This window comes from Manacus vitellinus, unplaced genomic scaffold (genome assembly GCF_001715985.3).
Source record: "Manacus vitellinus isolate BGI_N305 unplaced genomic scaffold, ASM171598v3 scaffold_5_pilon, whole genome shotgun sequence".
Classification (NCBI taxonomy): domain Eukaryota; kingdom Metazoa; phylum Chordata; class Aves; order Passeriformes; family Pipridae; genus Manacus; species Manacus vitellinus.
In genome coordinates, this window is record NW_021940682.1 from 22146127 (window position 1) to 22166156 (window position 20030).

General features: G+C 40.3%; 1 non-coding gene across 1 annotated transcript; it reads left to right on the forward strand.

The window, feature by feature from the left end:
- Positions 1–304: 304 nt before the first annotated feature.
- On the forward strand, positions 305–7664 carry LOC103767508. Its single transcript, XR_003916214.1, has 2 exons — positions 305–418; positions 7557–7664. It is a non-coding gene; the product is annotated as an uncharacterized LOC103767508 (transcript).
- The last annotated feature ends 12366 nt before the right edge of the window (positions 7665–20030 follow it).

Consider the following 20030-nt stretch of genomic DNA (forward strand, 5'->3'; position numbering starts at 1 on the left):
TTTCTCTGCCTGAAAATTTTGTGAGTTCCTATTTCTCACTACTTATACAATAGCTAATATTTGCCTACTTGTGAGAGGATTAGATTCAGCTATATAAAAATACAGTAACAGTGGAAATACAGAAGACTTGGAAAAATAAAAGCTGTGCTAACTGTAAAATAAGTAAGTGCCCATAATGGCAGATACTGTTACTCAAAATGTTTTTCCTTGGTTTTCAAGAATTCTCTCCTTTATATGAAAATAATTTTTATTTTGGGGCTAATACAATATTTCTGTTTGTGTATTTAAGGTCGACACAGATGGGTCGTATATACTGAAGAAATGAATGGCAAAAACACGTTTTGGGAAGTTGATGGAAGTATGGTGCCCCCTGAATGGTAAACCACTTGGCTTAATTATTTGGACAGACACCAATTGTGTAATTGCCTCTATATTTTCTTGTATTACAAAACAGAATTTAAAAAAAAAAAAGTTTTCGGGTCACAGCTATTCTATTTATGACCAGAACATTTCAGACTTGTTAGTTCATAATGTTGTATTGCTTACTGTCCTGGTAGATGCACTCACTGCTTTTTGGAACGAGAAAAGCATTTTGCCAGCCAGATTGAACAGGTTTTCCAATTTTCCTTATTAGTTGTGATTCCCTGTTAATGGTTTGGCAAAGCCTTGAGCCAACAGAAGTAAAAAAAAAAAAAATTATTTTCTGTTCTAGGCAAGAACCTAAAGAACATAAGGCAATGATGGAACAACATTCCTTAATCCACAGCCATTAACAGCACAATTATTTCAATTTATATACATTGATGTGATAATCAGCAGTAAAGGGCCAGGATGCTCTGTATGTTGACTGCTACTTAACTATAATTTTTATTAAGGTTTTATTTTCTGTTCATGCATCTCAGTAATAATTCTGTACAATCTTGAGTTCCAAGTGGTCTCTGGCCACCCAGCTGTTAATACTTTTTTTTTTTTTTGATCTTCCTAGATAACTCACACCACATAAAGTAACAGTGTATGCTAGTAAAAACAATCTCTGCAGTTCTCCAGGAACAGCAGTAGCACTGCAGCCCCAAAGCAGCAAAAGGTGATATGAAGGAAGAGGTGTTTGGGTAGTCTAAGCATTAGCATCAGCAGACACTGGGTTTAATTACTCCTGTGATACATGTTCTGTGCCAAGGCTGAGATTGATTATATGAGCTCCTAAACCGTGGCTCTCACTAGAACACTTCAGAGGTGTGTGGGTAGATTCTCTAGGTAGTCAGTTTTGTTCCCAAATCTTTGTTTGCAAAGCCTAGCCATGGTGGCAGTTTTGTTTCAAACTCTCCCAGCCTTATAATTGTGATTAATGTGTTTAATGCTTTTTTCTGTCTGATTTGGTAAGAGCTGAATGGCATTGTTTTTTAGAAGTGACATTAGAATCTCCAAGATGTTCGTGCCTTATTTGCATAATAACTGTTCTTTGGTTCTAGTTTTTATCCTTTCACTGTTAGACTGTGCTGGTTTTCAAGATGTTCCTTATTTTAAGGCAAGGGTTTTGTTTTGTTTTGTTTTATTTTTTTTCCTTTGCTCGTGCTTATGCAATGTTAGTTGCCTCTTTACAAACCTCAACAAAGGGTTTCTTCCTGAGTATCAAAGGGATCTTTCAAGGGTTAAGTAGCTTATTTATTTCGTAGAAATTAATGAGGTAGAAAGCTTTGGTTTCCTATCAATGTGGAAGAAATTGCCCTAGAAGATGCAGTAAACCTTTTATTATTTTCAAGACTGGTGAGTGCAATGAGGCTTGAAAGGGTAAACAATCCTGTGTTCTAAGGTATTTTTGTCAGGAAACTTAGTTGTGCAGTACCATTCAGGTTTGTGGATTTGTTTTGTTATGTTTTTTTTCTTATTGCTGATAAATTTGTATGTCTTGTAACAACATGCATTTATACTTATGTAGGAATCCTAGCTTTGTGACACATCTAAGTCACTGATGTGTATTTCCATACTGCTTAGATCCATCTTTAAAAATAGAAGTATTTTGACAGGGAATAAATGGTGTCTTTTAGGGTTTTTTTTTATTATTACTATTTTTATCTGATGCTATACTGTCTTAAATTTTTAACATGACATAAGCTTCTGAATTGAGACAATATATTGTACAAGCTGCTGTCAATGTAACAGTAGGGTTGTGCAGCTGTACAGGTTTTTGCACAAAACCTGAATGGTTATTTTGGACCCAGAAATTTGTTGGAAATAAATTAGACTGTGTGTAATTACTTCTGTTAACAAGGGGATTAATTAATATATAGTATAATAGTATGATACATGTTTTTAATCCTTGGGTCGACTTGGAAGTGTATAAAGTACTGTTGTAACACCTGGGTGTGATCTTACTTACTCTAAGTATTTTATTTTTTTTTACCCCAGGATGTAGTTGATTCAGCTCAGTGGATCATTTTGTGGGTGTGTTGTTGTACCCACTGCAGGTGGAAGCAGGTTTTACTACAGTGTTTATGCTGATGTTACTTTCAGAAAACATTTTGCAACTGTCACTCCTAAAGATGACACTTTGAACAAAATCAAAGTTTAAGACCAAGGCTAACCTAGAATTTTCAGGTTTTTCTTTTTTAAATAATAAAGCTAACTAGTTTGTAATGATTTTGTAGTTCTCTTATAAAAATGCTACTGTATTTAGGATTACACTGCTGGTTATCTTACTGATTACACCCTTACACAGAGTACACTGCATTCTAAAGTATAATTTTGCAGTCAGTTGTGTGCCTTCTGGATTGTGGAATATGAATGATTGTTCAGATATAATCAGGTGAACCTCATGCATGATGAACTAGAAAAAAACATTTTGGTATGTTGAAAAGTTTTGAAAACAACTGGAAAAAACAATGCTACCCTTTACCTCCTGTCAGATACAAAAGAAAAGGGAAAAGCAGCAAGAAAAAAAAATCTTATATGTAATAACATATTGTTGTACTGTTTTTAGAAACTAGTGAATATTTTCAGTGTTCTGAAATAATTGATGTAATGTCTCCTGACAGCGGATATACTGAAATTACAGTCTGAAGGAAATCAAAGTGTTGTTTTGACATATGTCTACTATGCAGGGAATCAAGACTGTTGCTTTTCTAAAATGTTGCCACACTAGAATATGTAGGTTTGTGGTTTATTCTGATTTAGTTGTGTTATTTAACCTCTTTGTTACTCTAGGTTTTCTTTTCTTGTCTTCAAAATCCAAATGTTGGTATCTACCTCACTGGAGACAAGTTAATTAGATTTTTAAAAAATGCCTTCAACACTTGCCTGAGGAATGCTTAGTATTCACTTACTGTAATGCTATACAAGATATTGGGCACATTTTTTTTCCCTTTTACACTTTTAGACAGAAAATCCAAAATAGTTGTTTTGTCTCCTACTGGTCAGAGTATGCTGTTTGCAGGAACTCAGTGCTTCCATTTTTGAACACACTGATCATATGCACTCTGTGAACATATAAACCATAGAGGTTAAATCCATTTATACCAATGTCTGGATGGACTCTGTTTAGTGCTTTCATAGATGTTTTCATTGCAGAATCACTCTAATCATTGGGCTGTGTGTTTAAACTATTTGTTTAGTGTATTTCTGGCTAAATGTACTTTGGTTTGTGTTTTGGCTGGATACTTAGCAAAAACAAATTGACAACTGGTTAAAGTGTACATACTAGTTAAAAAGAAATTGTTCTTTCAAGATCATCCTGTGGGGAAAGAAGAATTGTAATTTGAGAATAGTTTTTCTGTTTTGTAGGGACACTTCATTTTGCCAGCACTGTCCTTTGTATTTGTAGTAGCTGTCCTGTACTTCAGTGTTTATTTCCTTGTGGTGCAAATCTGACATCTTTGGGAGGACCATCAGCAGTACTGACTTCATATAATGAAATATTCCAAGTTTACCTTCAGTTTAATAATCTGCATCCTCTTTGTTAGTTGATCTGACAGCTGAAAGAGAGAGGAATGTGGCACCTCAGACTTGAAGTGCCAACACACTAGGAAATGTAAGGAAATGTGTGATTTTCCTGTAAAAATGCTGCTTTTCAAGGAAAACAGAACAAAAAGATTGCAGAAAAGGAAGGGGAGTAAAATTTCCATCCTTCCTGTAACTTCATAATAAATTTGTGGGGTTTTACAACTAGATTAAATGCTAGTTTGGTGTTTTCAGGTAAATTCCATCTCATTGCTATACAATAACTTATAGTAGCTTATATGAGAAATTAAAGTTATCTTCCATGTGTAAACAAACACATTTTTTGTCCCTTTTTCATTCTCTCCCTATTCTTTTCTGCACTTTGACCCTAATGCACATCTTCATTTCTCTTGTCTCATTGCAACATGGTGAACTTGTTGAAAAGTGGATGTTAATGAGTTGGCAAACATCCTCAACTTACGTAGTCTGTGCCTGAACCTTGCAGATGCACATATGGTAGTAGCTACTGAGTTTGTGTAGCAGCAGTTCTTGTTTGACAGCTTGTACATCATATAATTGGCTCCGATCCCTTGTAGCTTCAGATTGAAATCAACTTGCTTTTAAACATTTGTTAAGACTTGGGAGAAAATTTTACATAGTCTTGAGAGCATTTGAAGATACTTCGAGGTGTCTTTCATCCCTTCACTCAGGGAAAAGTCCGGAGGCTTTCCTGGCCTCACTCTGCTTGGTAGTGACTGCTCTCTGATTCAGGAAGCTGCTTCAGCCTCTTCAGAGCTTCTGCTACCCTCCTGATTTTTTTTGCTCTGCGTAAGTTTTCTGCTTTGTAGGTTTGAAGTCATTAATTGCTTTTGAAGCCTATTTTTCCATGCATGGATTTATAGGCAGAGTTTGTATAGAAATCTGGCCATCTGCAGGATGTCAAATCTCTTTATTCATGCTATTCAATCTAGTGCATGAAAAGCTTTTCTTGAGCATCTGGGAGTAGTCTATGAGACATCAAGGCTTCAAAAGATTCTTTGAGGAAGGTTGTCAAGGGGAAAGTCTCCCCAAAATAAAGTTTTCAAGATTTTAAGTGGAGAGTGGGAGCTTTTGTTTGAGAGAGCAGGCTCTGCAAACCAAAATGCTCTTGTAAGTCTTCTAAGGGGAACCTAGTTTAACCCTGAAACTCTTCAATATAATTCATAGTGGATTAAGTTAAAAACAAACTTTTGAAATCTCTTTATGTATTTCAATACCTGTACTGACATGTCTTGTCAGTGAGCAATTTTATTGCTACTTTTCAGTGAGAAAATGCAATTTAAGGATCAGGTTTGCTACTTATTTAAATTTGAGGCTGATTTCATTTTGTGTTACAGAAATTCAGAAAATCCTGAAAGTAAATATGTTAATTACCCAAAAATACTGTATTTTAAAAGACTTTATGGATTTAGTCTTAGAAAAGCTGCAGAACAATAGTTTAAATGACAGATAAAGCTACTCTCTTAAATGATACTGTGAAACCTTTCTCATATTTCAAGGAATGAGTGTATGATATTAAGTACACGTGTGGTAATAGAAGTGCCAGACATGATGCAAGCTTGGAATCTGATTGATTTCAGCTGAGCATTAATACAGTAACTGTGCTCCACCTGCTCCAGCCTGTCTTTCAGGGGCCTTTGTAACTGCATTTCTTCTGACAGTTTTCTGTTGGTGTGTGTGGCTCTTGGAGGAGGATGAGGATGGTGAGGCATGGTGACAGATGTGTAAAGAGGAATTTGTGTGCAGGATCCTTATCCACTGTTACCAGAAGCATCACTAGGTGCAGGTGTGTGAGTTTAAGTTGCCTCTATGTGTTGTGGTTTAACCCCAGCCAACAGCCAAGCCCCACACAGCCACTCACCCACTCCCCCATGAGCAGCATCGGGACAAGAATAGGAAACATAAAAGCCAGGAAACTCGTGGGTTGAGATAAAGGCAGTTTAATAGGGAAAGCAAAACCTGCACATGCAAGCAAAGCAAAGCAAGGAATTAACTCCCTGTTTCTGATGGGCAGGCACGTGTTCAGCCGTCTCTGGGAGAGCAGGGCCCCATCACGCGTAACAGTGACGGGAAGATGAATGTCATCAGTCCAAATGTCCCCCCCTTCCTCCTTCTTCCCCCAAACTGATATACTGAGCATGATGTCATATGGTCTGGAATATCCCTTTGGTCAGTTTGGGTCACCTGTCCTGGCTGTGTCTCCTCCCAGCCTCCCATGCACCCCCGATCTCTTTGCCAGCGTGGCAGGACGAAAAGCAGAAAAGGCCTTGGCTCTGTGTAAGCCCTGCTTGGCAATAACCAAAACATCTCTATGTTATCAACCCTGGGTTCAGCACAAATCCAAATCACAGCCCCACTGTGAAGAAAATTAAATCTACCCCAGTCAAAACTTTTTTCAAGTGAAATTTTTTTTTTTTGTGATAAAGTTATAGCCAAAGTTGTGTTTTTTTTTTTTTTTTTTAAATTCATGTCCGGAAGCTATTTGAAAAGATTATCAACCTTCTGTAGAGCTCTTCAGATTTAGAATATACCTGTCAGTCTATTTCTCACCACTTCCACTGTGGTTTTGTTCTACTGTATTAATGAAATGTACTGGATTTGTTGCCAAAGGCTGAAGATGCGTTTTTTTAGGCTTTCTAATACAACTGGAAGACTTCATATTTTTAGGTCAAGTCTTTGCAAAAGCTGATTAGCAAAAGTCTTTTTAATTCTACCTCAGTAAAAAAATACATAAGCTTGCAAAAAAGTCATAACTTCACTTTCGCCGTAACTGTGCATATAGTATGAAGTACATGTGAACTAGCAGATAATTAAAATATAATTCAGATATGAAAGTTGCTTCAGGCACTGAAATAGAAATGGGATATTAATTCAGTTGGTCCCTGCTGTAGTGTTTAAGTAAATTGTTATGGAAAATGCTTTGCTTGATGATTAATGTTGCTTGCACAGAGAAGGATTGACATTTAGTTCATAGGTAAAGGCTAATCACCGTAATCACTTAGTAATTACCCTATTGCTGATTGGTATTAATCATTTTATTGTGCAGTCAGTAAACATTTACATGCTTGTTTTAGATGTACTTGTATCGTTAATCCATATCCCAAATGGTAGTCTCGTGAATGCTTTGGAAATGGTATTGAAATTGCTGCGCAGCACAGTCTTCTGGTAATTAAAAACAAAACAAACCCTCAAAACCCAACAAATCAAAAACCCAGAGAATAAAACCAAACCTTGTGATTTTGTCATTCATAGGGCCTGCCTTGACCTGGCTGCCTGGTTAAAGCCATACAAACACATAACAATGTACTCTGCCTAAATACTCAGCATACAAACAAACAGGAAATTTGAACTCAGGTGTGCTTCCAATTGCATGGAGGCAGAACTGGTTTTTATCACTTAGGTTTGTGTAACTACTTTAAATCAGTATCCTCTAGTCTCATTCAAAGCCACACCGGATTATTTGTCTCCTCTCTCAAAAGAAATACTTAGTGTCTCTTCAGAGGAGAACCCTTGGGAGTCAGGAGATAGGCTTGTTGGAGATCATGTAAAGTTCTGTAATAACAATGTGTCTTTTTCCTCTTAAGGCATCGCTGGCTCCACTCAATGACTGATGACCCTCCAACTACTCATCCACCGGTTGCTCGTAAATTTATCTGGGAGAACCATAAATTCAACCTGAGTGGCACCCCTGGGCAGTACGTGCCTTACTCTACTACTCGCAAGAAGATCCAAGAGTGGATCCCCCCTAAAACAGCCAGCAAATAACAGCAACAGAAATGTGACTTGCCTCAGCTTTGGCTTTCGGTATAAATTGTATCTTCACTGGTTTGTTCAGAATAAAAGCCTCCTATAACAGCTGTAGTTTAGTTTATTGAATTGGAGGGGAGAACAAGTGAGAAAACATTGGGAAGAGGACAGAACACATGACAGGTCTTAATCTCATGAACATACTGGGCTTTTTCTCATATCATCAGTGTCCTGTCTTCACATAAGCAGCTCTCAGACTCTTCTTAGCATGATAACCATTCCTGTGACAGTCACTCCTCACATTTGAAATACAGCTTTCTCGTGTTTTGATGTTATCCTGTTACAGTCTCTCCATGGCAAATAATGCACTCCTCATACACTATTTTAGGAGGCCATTTCTCTAAATTTTTATGTTAGAAAAATAAGGCCAATCTAAGATTATAGTTTTTACTCATAAAATGTGCATGAGTATGTTCATGAGTGTGCAAAAGGCATTGTTGTATTCCAGTATGGTATGATACACAATATAAAACTTGTAAGACTACATTAATCAAATGACATCTTCACCCCCTAAGAGAGCTCAGTCATAAGCAGAGGGCCCTCTGTCACAAAAATCTCTTTTGTTGCTTCTGTGTTGCTGAGATTTATTACAAGGTATTCTCATAAGGCTTTGGGATGAGCTGTTTGTCCTCTTGTGATAAGATTTTAGAGGTCTTTTGGAGTTTGAAAATGCACCTTTTTAGGAGGTACAGAGGTAAAATGTATCAGAGCCTAGTCTCAAAAATGTCAAGTTTTCAAGTTCACATTTGAAAGAGAGTTGTTTGGGGCTGTGGCTTTTTTTCTATAAGTTGCTAATGGTTGACTTCTATTGCAGCCTGCTAATGTTTTTTAGCAGAGTTGCCATCTCCACAAGGCTTCCTGTATCTGATGACCTACTCTGTGGATAACTAGTGGGGGGGGTGCCCACCCAGCCCCTCAACTGGAGGGGGGAGAAAATAGAAAGCTCATGGGTTGACATAAAGATGGGGAAACTGCTTGCCTGTTACCATCATGAACAAAAGAGACTTTAATATATTACCAAGTAAAATAGACTTGCGTGGTGAGAATCAAAGACAAAAAATGTAAATTACCACCTTCCCTCCCCACTTCTTCCCAGGCTCAACTTCACACCTTCATTCCTGACTCCTCTATTCACCCTGGGGTGAATGGGGTTTGTGGTCAGTCCATCACAGCTCCTCTCTGCTGTTCCTTCCTTGTACATTCCCCCTGCTTCAGCGTCAGTCCTCTTCATGGCTGCAGTCCTTTGGGATACGTCCAATATGGGTTTTCCATAGGTTGCAGTTCCTGTTGGGAAATGTCTGCCTGCTGGCATGGGTTCTTCCCGGGGTTCTCAGGAATCTCAGCTCTGGCACCTGCAGCACCTCCTCACCCTCCTCCTGCTCTGAATTCGGTGTTCCCATGGCTGCTGCACACTTCTTTTCTCTGTGTAATGTTTCTCTGCCTGTGTAATGTTTCTTACCCCATCTCAAATACTCTTTCCCAGAGGTGCCACCACCTTGGCAGCCAGACTGAGCCATGCCCTGTGGTGGGTTGGCTGTATCCAGCACAGGGTAGCCCCAGCCTCTCCACACAGAGGCCCCTGCAGACCTCGCTGCCAGCACCTTGACAATTCCACCCAGTGCACTGACTTAGAGGAATCATTGTGGAAGATGACTAAGGGGGTTGGATATATTACATGCTTGCAATTGCCTGTCAAGAAGAAAAAACCTTCTTTGCTCCCCAGTAGCCCCCACAGTGGCTGCATATCTGACTCTACACTGGCTGCTTTTCCTTCATGTACCTGCCTGACTGGGTCACTTAACCCCCAGTTGTTCCCTTATTAAATCAAGTTCATATTAACTCATTATTTAAAAGTTGGGGGTTTAGCTTTAATTGCTTTAAACTGGTTCCAGTCTTTAAATTAGTAGGAAGTAGCACCAAGATCTAACCTATCTAATTAGAAAGGGGTAATGTTTAATTTACTTTAAGTCAACAAAAGCACTGAGCACAGATGAAAAGCAATTTGAGGCACACTGAACAGTGAACATGGAAAGGACTTGTTTAACATTTTAATCTTGATAGATTATTTGACCCTAAGAACAAAGTTTGCTGAAGAGTTTCATCACTCTTCAGTGCTGCTGAAGAGTTTCATTACTAACACTCATCTATACAAGCCCTATGGGCTCAAACACAGATAAAGCAATAAACTTTATTTGTTTTAGCCTCTACTTCTCTTTAATGCATTTTCTACCTATTTCATTCCTCTGCTTTCTTTGTCCTGCCCATTTTTGGTTTGCTTCCTAAACACACATCAGGAGGTACAGTTGGGAATGAGACTCTACTCAGGGAATAGATAGTAACTCTTACTACACATTCCATGCTGAAAAAAGAGGCATCAGAGCCTGTTTGTCCTTTTGTTGTCATCTGGAACAGAAATATTGAGGTAGCAAGCCATTTTGAACAACTTTGTGTGCAGCAATGCTCCACAGAAAGAGAGAAAAATGAGCTTTCCTCCTGCCTCGCTGGGCTGAAGCAAGCCTAAGGACTCAGTAGTTTGGTTTAGAAAATATCATCAATCTCACTTTCTGGAGAGGACAGAAACCCGCTCATCCTGTTTTATCCAGCTGGAACCACAAATGGTGGATTTTAAATGCAAAATTTTCACTGGCATCTCTTGTAGCATTGTTTCTCTAAGGTAGATTGCACAAGGCACGTACAGGAAATAAAGCATATGCAGAAAAATCAGTGCTCTTCCACAGGGCTTTCTGCAAATGCTTCTGCAATTCAGTCTTTTTATCAGCAACCTCACTGAGTTATGGAAGTTCACCTTTGCTGATGACATCTGCCTCAGTATTCAGGCTCAGTTCCATTCTGGTCTACATGACATTTTAAATGCCAAGCTAGCCAAGAGTCTCAGCAGATGGTGTCTTCAACCAAGTGCAACCAAAGCACTGACAGGAATATTCCCCCTTGCACTAAATGTGATTCTTAAAAGAAACAACCTTCTGACATGAAACACTCTCTTTAAGGAGACGGGTACCTCTTCCAGGAGCAGCAGAGTGCTGAAACCCCCTTTTATTTTAAAATTATGTCTGTTCCAGTAGCTTTCCCCATCCCCACTGTCCAGAGCAGCCCTTTGCTGTAGCTGCCTCCAGGCTTTTGCTGAGCTCACAGCACACTCTTATCTCAGCCCTGTGCACTGGAATGGAGCCCTTCCCTCCATGGGCCCTTCCCTCTCTCGCTGCTGCCAGCGCTGCGCCTCTGCCCGGTACAGCTGAAACTGGCCGTGGGACGCGGGGGTGGAGAATGACGGTGAGAGGAGCTTCAGGAGACCGTCTCCCCCTGTGAAGATCCCAGTCAGAGCAGGTCAGTCCTGGGGCGTGTGACACGGCTCTGCAGCGCTGCCGCCCACGTGTGCCCCCCGTGCTCCGTGTCAGCCCCGCTGCCGAGCCGGCTGCGCTGCCCGGCAGGACACACGCCCGGTCCCCGTCTCGGGATGACTCTGTCGGCAGGGAGGTCAGCACAACACAGCATTAAAATAACAATTTTAATGTTAAATGGGGTCCATTGGGAGTGTGGTGCTTACTAAGCCTCCATGTTTTGACCTTGAGACCCAAAAATTGCCCTGACTGCACAGTTCTGGAGCAGGTGAAGGTTGCCTTGCAGACAGGACCTCTGCAGTAGGTGAGTACAAACAACACTCTTTATGGTCTCCAAACTTATATTGGCCTTGATGTTGAAAGCAGCTAATGAATCTGCTGTGGCTGTTTGGCAAAATATTTCAGCACATGAGATAGATGGAGGGGAGAGGCAGCACTAGCATTGCACTGAAGAGCTTGCAGCAAAAAGTTAACATTTCATAACCATTTCTAGCTACAGCAAGAGGAGAAATCTTTGACAGGTCAGGACATCCTAGAACATTTAAGAAACCTGGAATAAGAGAGCAGGAGATCTTGTCCTCTCCTGTTTGACCTGTGTTGTACTACTGATTGCTGTGCCCACTTGGGTCCTTGAGGGCCTGCTAAGAACATTCAGATAGTCACCAACTCATAATTCTATGTCATCTAACCTCAGGCTTCAATTTTTGGGATGTTTCCTGCTAGAAGTTGGTGTTGGAGAGCAGTCTTAAGTGGGAATTACTGGGGAAATTGTTTTGGATAGAGCTGGAAGTCATCAGCCCAGAAAGCTGAGGTATAAATTTTCCACAGCTGTAATGCATTCAGAGTGAAACCTTTGTTACTAATTCTTTGGGGCCTATTATTCCATTGGCAGCTGAGGAAAAGAGAGGGAACAGATCCTTGCTTTTCTAAGAAGTTAACGGCAAATCTAAAGGCTCTGCATTCATGTGGTGTTTGCAAAGAGTGTACAAAAGCAGGTACTTCAAGGTGTGGGCAAAAGTGGCAGCCTTTAAATAGCACTCTGGGTTCCTCACACAAATCCCACAGTAAATTCTGGATTGCACCAAGGGGAAGCATATTTCAGTGGAAGATATCAGAAAAACCCATGTCAGTGGGGAAGAGCCCAGCAGGTATTTCGTCTTTGAGACCTGCTGAGCTTTGAACACCACCCTCTGGTTCCCAAGCAGAGCAGGACCCACATGCTGGAGCTGGTGGTGGCTCTTACTTCCAGCATGGAGTCCAGGAAGGGGATGGCTTTGCTGGGTGTGCCATTCCCAGCTGCCAGCAGGGGCAGGACCATGCTCAGTTTGCAGAAGACCTCAGAGGCCCCAGAGACTTCCCTTTGCTGAAAGGCCAAAACCAGGTCTGGCCATTTCCTTGTGGTTTTGAATCACTTGTAACGTCACTTCCCAGACTGAATTTTGCAGGTGCTCTGAGCTTTGTTCATGTGCAACAAAGGGCAGAATTGAAGCAGGATCTTGTGTTTTCAAAATATATGTCTGTCATAATTACCTATAGGAGATTTTGTTTTTTGAAAAAGCACTTAAAGCTTAAATTTATACATTTCCTCAATGCATTTTACTTTGAGGTTTTGATTCACAACTTCTTTGGTATTAAATATCAAGAGTAAAAAAAAAAATTAAAACATGAATACATACATGTATGCTAAGCAAGATATATATAAACAAATGTGCACAGGTACACAGGCAGGAAGAAAAATACCACATTTAACATAAAGACTATATTTAGGTGGAAATTTGCATTACAATGTTTCCAACAAACAGTGCTAAACTTTCTTCATCAAATTGTAAAGACGCATAACGCAAGTTAAAAACCGATATTCAAATCAAAATTTCTTACTTGTTAATTAAAAGCATGAATCACTTAATTTTGATTGGTTTATCCTGCATTACAAACCCGATAAGGCAAAAGAGATTGATTTTGATGTTGCAAACAAGAATTTTTGTTCGTGTGCATGAGTGAAAATAAGAGTTAGTGGCTAATTTTTAACTGGGAATTTAGAGCGGGAGCAATGATCACTGGACTGCTTCACAAATTGCTTCTAAAATCAAAGTTGTTTTGCAATTTGTTCCCATAAAGAAGGATATGCAGCAAACTGAAATTTTAGGAGTCTTTCTTCATGTAAATTACCCGAAAACTATATCTATAACTTAGTGTAATTTAATCTCTGTAATAACAACAGCAGTTACAAATTCTATTTAAATAATCTGTAGTACAGTTAGCATCACCTAAACAAATCACAACTCAAGAGACTTCTGGTTTACATTGGTTTATATTGCTAGAATTCATATCTATTTCTTTCTATTTATCTATGATGTCATTTCTTTCCCACTCCTCTAATGGACTACTCATTTTTTCCCTGTGATATACATTTTAAATATTAGTTTTAGGGCAAGTGGTTGTAGGACTATTTTATATCCTTCATAGCCCAAAGGATTTTTAGTTGATGGAATAGCAATCTATCAAAACACTGCCTGAATGTAACAGATGAAGCCTCATGTGGTCGAGCATTCAGACACAGACCTATTAATAGTTTGCTTCTTAAGGGTAGCCATCCATAAAAATCCAGCGAGGCAAAACCAAATTCAGCAATATCTGTCTGTGTCATGCTTCCCTTGTGTTTGGCAGCATCCAGAGAAAGCAAGAAAACCGTAGCATGTTTTAATTTGAGACAGCTGTGTTAAAAAAGAAGAGGATTTATTTACCCTGGCCATGGGGGAGTTCATGGAGCTGCTTTACTTTCCAGAGAAACAAGTGAAGTGCACGGTTTTCACAGTATGAGCCTCAGATACACCTCGCTTGCCTGCAATATGGCATTGTTGGCAGAAAGTGGCATTTTTGTTATTTGGTACATCTTAACTTGACCTTGAACACCTGCAGCTTGACCTTCACATTTCTCTGGGACCCCTTGCGTCTACAGCAGGTACAACTCTTTACAGCGCTCTTGGCCTTCTGGGTATAGCAAAGTGTAATTCCTGGGTGTCTGTGCCCCAAAGAACCCATTAATAGTGTGAATCTAAGCAGCAGAGCTGGTCTGAAAATAGAACCAGAAGCCAACAAGGGAGTTTTGCTACCTTTCTTCTGTTTCATGGACAGGATGAGATGCAGGTGACACCAAGATGCAGGTGACACCAAATGCTGCCCAGCACCTGGGAGTCATGGTGTCTTCAGAGGTTTCTGCAGCTAGAGTCTGGCCAGGCACTTGGAGAACATGTATCTCCATTCAAGGATTTGCAGCTTTCTGTGAATAACTATTAAAATGGAGGGAAAAAACCCTGCCACTAAAATGAGCTTGTTACAGATCACAGAGAGGGGGCATAACTTTGAGCAATCAACCTACATTCAGATATTTAATAAGCAAGAAAACAAAACACAGAGTAAAACAAAATTTAGATTTCTTATATTGAAGTGTAAAAATTCAAACTTTATACTTATTTGAAAAAGGAAGAGTAAGAAGAATATCTGGATTTATTTCTTCTACCTTAGAAAAATCTTTCTTCACTAACTGAACATCAACTGTGAGAGTTAAAGCCCATGGGAGACTGATATGAGCTGACACCAACTCAGACACGGGGTTGAGATAAGAGCCATGGGCTGCAGGCCGGGACACAATCTTATCCTGTCTGAAACAGCTCAGTCTGAATGTATGCATACTGTTTTAATTTTTGTAAATTGTTTTTTAACTATCAGATTAAAGTCTACCCAGCTTTCCTTTAGCTCCTACTATTTAATTTGTATTCTCCTCCAGTGGAATCTGGTTTCATTTTTATAAATAACATTTTTCCATCTGGGGCTCTGTGTCCTGGAGTGTTGTTGCTGTAAGTACTGACAGCAAAAGTTAGTTTGTGTTTTATCAACTTCAAATTATTTCTAATGGACTTCAAATGATGGAATTCAAATAATTTCTGATTGATTTTTTTCTGATTGATTTTTTCTTCAAAAAAATTCCTTACACATCTGTTAGTTTAGGATTTGAAAAGCTGATGTTTCCAGGTAGAATCACTTCAAACTGTGCAGCAAAGAGCAACATGTCTTTTGACACATTTGAAAGTACAGAACTTGAGAGGGCAAAAATTAATTCAGCACCCAACTACTACTTGCTGTAACCAATTATCAGAGCTGAATGAAGAATTAAATTCTCATCAAAGGGGTTGCAAAGCTTGCAGTCAGTCAGTAGGTAGGTAGGTGGGTGGGTAGCTGTCAGCTCCAGGCTGGGGCCCTGGAGCTGGCTGCAGGCAGCTGTGTGTGTGCACCAGGAAGGGGCTGCTCAGGAGACATCGGCATTGGCCTCTGCCCAGCACCATGTCTGTCTGCTCTGCTCTTCTGCAGCCGTCTGTGATTATTTGCATCTGTAACAAACAAAACAGAGGCACAGAGATTAATCCCAAATCTAACATCCAGCTTTGCTTAGTAACGGGGGAACCATTGAACTTGGATCTGCATGCGCTGTCCCTGCTGTGGCTCACACAATCCACAGCAACAACTCTTCCACAGAGCACATATTGTTGGGAAGCGGGTACCTGGCTCTGTTTACCCTTCATCCCCCACAAATCTGTCCTCCTGGCAGGGTGCCAGCCCCTCACTTGGATCCAAACAATTGTTAGAGCATCTATCGAGTTTGTGCTAATAACGGCCTTCATCCCCAGAGCTGGAAAGCTTCTTTGAAGCACAGTCCTCTTTGATGTTTGCCACTTACCACCTCAGCTTAGAAAAGAAAGGACAGCAAATAACTGCTGTGCAACCCACCCCCACAATAGCCACCTCACTGCTACAGCCTCACTGCAACTACAGGGGGCTGGCAGTAGCCCTGCTGCCTTCTCACCTGTGCCATGGCTGCAGGCTTGCTTCTGGCAGCTGAAGGAAAGCACAAACTGGTTTTCAAAAAGCAAACACCAAACGTGTCCATCATGGCAAAGCACAGACTGGATTCTCCAAACCCAACCTATGAGCATAATGACATCTGCAAAAGAAAAGTGATGAGCAGCGAGTAATCTGTGCTGTAACACTTTTCTGATTACATTGAGTAAAATTTTGTTTCTTCTAAACCCCAAGTGGGTACTTATCTGTGCTTGTAGCTCCTATTAATCAGGATTGTAATTGCTGTTGGTACTCAGAACTAGGGAAACGCAAGCCATAACTGACCATCCATTTGTCTAACTCCACACTGGGCAAAACGAGCACACTCATGTCACAACCCATAATTCCACAGTGTAATTACCTTCATGCTCTGCAATTAACAAATTGGCTTCTTGATAGAGAAAGATATCAAGGAAACAAACCACTTCTGTGAGAAACAAAATCTCAGATTCGGGTAATTTCCAATTAGAATTTATTATATAATGAAAGCAAGACAGCGCTGTGGTGTCCAAGCCAAGTCTCTGTGACTCAAGAGGCTTGTCACACCCAAAGCAGGCACAATATTCTGTATTTATTCTCAGCTAATTCATGCATATTCATTATACATAGGCATAAACATTATACATTGTTATGTCAGGATTTCAATAGATGTTTTTCTTAGACAAAGTTATAAATTCTTAAGAAAGGTGTTATCATCTAGTTAACTAAACAGTCTCCTCACTATAAATTTTGTACAAGGTAAAAGGGAGGTAACTTATTTTATGTTTTTCTAGGGGCCCAATTAAGTTTTACAATTTGTTTTTCTTCTTTCTCTAGGTTATACTGACCTTACGCTGTTTTCTTTTTAATTAGCACGAATCACTCTGTTTGGTTATCACAACTTCTATCATCCACCATAAGATGCCTAGAATCAAGTGTTTAAAAGATGCTATAGACCAACAGTTGTATGTTATAACTCATACAAGGCTTTCAGAGAAGACATCATCAGGCATCTAGACAATATCTTTCCTGAGCAGCTTGTCAGCATTAACAAGAAGCTGTGAGCTAATTTGTAGGGCTGTCTTGTCTCCCTTTCTATCATTCCCTTTCTGTCCATCCCCTCTGCCTCAGTTAAAATAACATTCAAATAAGAATTATCAATTAATACAAACTCTTCTCAGAGAGACACTAGCCTCCTAGATAGGTTTAATAAACACATGTACATTTATACAGACGTGTTACACAGGGAATATTTGTGCTTATCACTTGAGTTTGCTTGAACCTATTATTATCTTTTGGTAGCTGTTTAGTTTCAGTATACATTTAGTCTACAGGGGTCCTACTCTCACCTTCAGCATTGCCTGAAATTCTCACTTCTCTTAGTCTAATCCCCAAAAGCCATGCCACAGTGGGTCAAAAAATTCCAAGCCCACCGGATGCATAAATGTTTTGTCTCTGCAGTTTAGTGAAGCCTGTAAGAGCACTGAAAAGCTTTTTGCTTGCTGTGCTGGATTGTTCAGTTTTTGCTGAGAAGCCCTGCAGTGTTGGGAGCACTGTAGTAATAACCAGTGAGATCCAGGAGCAAACTTTTCCCAGCAAGACATACTGCTTTTACAGAGATGACTGTAGCAAGCAGTGGGAGGCTGGTAAACAGATTTTGTAGTTGTAATCACTTCTAAGGGAAAAGCAGGGGGACTCTCTGCAGGTAAGACTTTTGCTCCTCTGGAACAGTCGATGGGCTGGTGTTATTACTCAGAGGTGCATCTGCACACCTTTCCAGCTTCCCTTCAGTTTCGTGCATGCTGTCGGCCACCTTCCATCCTGTGTTGCCTCACTCCAGGGGCTGGCACTGCAGTTCTGCATGCTGCCCCTTGTCCACCTCCCCTCATCCACAGCCAAGCGGTTTTGGGCCACCCCTGACTTCCTTCATCTGGCTCTGCCCTCCCTTCTCATGCCAGTAGCTCTCTGTCTCTCCCCTTCCATCTGGTCCTGCAAGGCTGCCCTTCTGGGTATTAATGCTATGCTCATCACTAATGGAACTGAGTGCTTAGTGCAAATGCATCAATACAATGTCCAATATAATTAAAGATGGTCTCTCATTTTCTTCCCTCAGACATCCTAACTAACAGGAAGGTTCCATGATTACTTACCAGTATGAAGAAGCAAGAGATGCAAGATTTCCATTTTGTCCTGCTAGCACACCATTCTTGGCCATTTTCCTTTCAGCTATGTGTGTCTCTTTTGTTAGCCCAAAGAGACTAGAAAGATCTCCCCTTGTTCTTCTACACATCTTCCTCAGTTCCTGAGAAAGAACAAATTCTCTCTAATTGATAGGAATGATAAGAATCATATTTTTTTCCAAGTAAAAAATAAAAATATTAAGCTGTTCTGTATTATCAGCACTTTCACCATCCAATTCTGAACCATCTACTCCCCTGAGACATTTGGCTGTCTGTGTACTTCCCTACTGGTATGCAAATCTTCTCAGCAGGAGCTTCATGACCTTTCGAGGCAATGGTGAGAAGACTAAGTGCTTGCATGCCTAATTTTTCCAGTCAGGGGAACCTGTGAACTGGGGAATATGTTCTCTCAGAGGTGCAACAAGGCTGATGACCTCTGCCTGGGAAGACCAGCATTTGTTCACCACCCCTCTCTGATGACTGTTAATATTTCAGCTCAGGATAACCTGCTCACAGGCTAACACAGGCTTTACAATGATCGATGACTCACACGCAAGTGCTTTTTATTGAGGTAAGTATAGTCAGGGGACTGTTAAGGAAAGATGGAAACTCCTACTCTGCTCTTAGTCTCCTGCCACTCCCATTTTTCTCCATTTATACATACCCAAGAGCTATACTGGGACTGCATTCCCTGATCATCAGGGATGCTGACTGTCACCTCGATCACCATCAGTTTAAAATCATACCAACAAATGGGAAATTAGAATTAAAATGAAATAAAATCAAAGCCAGAAATCTCATTAGATTCTGCTTCCTGTGACTTTTCCTGTGATGTTAGGTTTCATTGAAAAAGAGGAGGATTTTCCTCTTGCATATGTTTTGTGCTAATTTTTTTTATGTATTTACTTCTTATTGACATCAGAGAAACTTCAGAGGGTCGCAGGTCTATTTTTTTTCTGCTTTGCAAGGCTGTAGGAGAGCCAGAATGTAGGAAACAGCTAATGTTAAAAATATACCTTTTTAATATATTTAGAGAAAAATTACCCTGCAAAAGGCTTGCTGACTGATAGGGGAGTGTGTGAACTCCTTTCAGAGGCCAGACCAGGGCTGAAAACCCCAGTGAGGCTGCTCCAGGCAGCTGTTGAGCAAGCCATAACATTGTGCCATCATAGAAGTGGCAGGGTGGCTTTGCACCAGCTGCAGCTTCACATTAATTTACAATTTGTGGCTTTGAAAATACAGTACTTCATAGTTGTTTGTCAAAATCCACAACTGCATTAAAATATCATGTTCTGTATATCTTCCCCTATTGTGTTAGGCCTTAATTCTTCAGCGGCAGAAGCTTTATTTTAATTCTGTTACTCTTGATTCACACTGTCATTCAGAAATTTCTGAAGGAAACCAAATTGCACTGCCTCTATTTCTGGGATTTTTATCAACACTGGTGTTTCCTCAATAATTGTCTTCCTAATGTCTGAACCCCACGAGGAATTTGGCATCACCATCATGCAGTTTTTTGCTCTTGAAGACAGGATGTGTGTTGCTAACCACTTAACAGAGAACAAGGGTATAGTGCCAAGCAGAAAGTGAAAGGTACAGACACGAGGGGTATTCAAGTTCCTACAGGGTTTGTATATACTAACATCTGGGTAATGGAGAAAGAATGAATTAATACCTCGCCAGGGGATGAGCTGCTTCCGTTAAGCTTCACAATCACTCACGCTGCCTGTCCTGTCCCTGCCCATCGGCCCACGTGTCCCAGCTGGCCAGTTGGTGTGGGGTGTGAGCCAGTGGGGGGGGTAGAGGCAGGCAGTGAGCACTGGAAGCAGCAGAGAAG